General features: G+C 36.9%; 1 non-coding gene across 1 annotated transcript; it reads right to left on the bottom strand.

Annotated features, from left to right (window-relative positions):
- Positions 1-914: 914 nt before the first annotated feature.
- On the bottom strand, positions 915-1,021 carry LOC145557177 (small nucleolar RNA R71). Its single transcript, XR_014092228.1, has one exon. It is a non-coding gene; the product is annotated as a small nucleolar RNA R71 (small nucleolar RNA).
- Between the last annotated feature and the right edge of the window lie 204 nt (positions 1,022-1,225).

The following is a 1,225-nucleotide window of genomic DNA, read 5'->3' on the forward strand; positions in this document are numbered from 1 at the left end:
TTTTGAAACAAAGATTAATTTTTTTTTTCCGAAAAAGAGAGAGGAAGGGTAGTGGTAGCCACCCCGCCGGCTGCCAGCGCCGGTGGCTGCCTGCTGGCGGCGGCTGACGCTGCTAGTGGCGGCAACCACCTGCTGCCGGTGGCTGGCAGTGGTGGTGGTGGTGGGTAGCTAAAAAAAAAGAAGGGGAAGGGGAAAAAAGGAGATAGAAAAAAAATAAAGAAAATAAGGAAAAAGGAGAGAGAAGTTTACTTTGGGTTTTCTCCACTCTGGGCAAAGTTGATTTGTCTTATAAGAGGGATATTTATACCCCTTCTCTACCACCCTTTTACCCTAAACTTTCCTCTTATAGAATAAAACTTGTTAAAATCATAATTTCCTAAAATAAAACCCCAACTTTTATAAAATAAATAATTAAACAAACTTTCCTTTAGTAAAAATATTTCTGAACTTACATAAGATAAATAATTAAAATACCATAATTAAAATATTAAAATTATTTAAATACCTTTATAAAATACTTAATTTAAATAAAATACTTATAAAAATACGGGGTATTACAACTATTCGCAGCCGTCACTAACCGATTTTCCACATCTTAATCCCACTCCGGCTCTTGATGGAGTGCAATTCGAGATTAAACCCCAATTTATCACGACGATAGAAAGGAAGCAACTCAATGGAGCTAAGGGTGAAGACCCAAATCTTCATGTTGCAGACTACTATCAATATTGCAATACCATCAGGCAAGCTATGGTCACAAAAGACCAAATCAGAGAGATCTTTTTTCCTTTCTCTTTATGTGGGAAGGCTAAATTGTGGTTTAATGGTTCGAATAGAACTACACTTGGTATTACTAACTGAAAGACTCTTGTTTGAATTTATATAACAAATACTACCCTACAGAGAGGACAACTTTGCTAAGGAATGCAATTCAAAACTTTGCCCAAGAGCCAGATGAAACTTTATATGAGGCTTGGAAAAGATTCAAGGATCTGCAGAGAGTATGTCCCCACCATAATTTAGCACAGTGGCAGTTGATCCAAGCCTTTTATAATGGGATTGAAAATTCATCTAGAATAATTTTAGATTCCGCAGCTAGTGGGAGGTTTATGAATTTTGATGATGCAGGTCAAGTTATCGAAGATATGGCAATTCACAATTCCCAATATGGAAATCTAGAGGTTTTGCTAACAAGGGGAAACATAGTGTTGACTACGTATCCTTT

Source organism: Chenopodium album, chromosome 8 (genome assembly GCF_948465745.1).
Source record: "Chenopodium album chromosome 8, dcCheAlbu1.1, whole genome shotgun sequence".
NCBI classification, from domain to species: Eukaryota; Viridiplantae; Streptophyta; class Magnoliopsida; order Caryophyllales; family Amaranthaceae; genus Chenopodium; species Chenopodium album.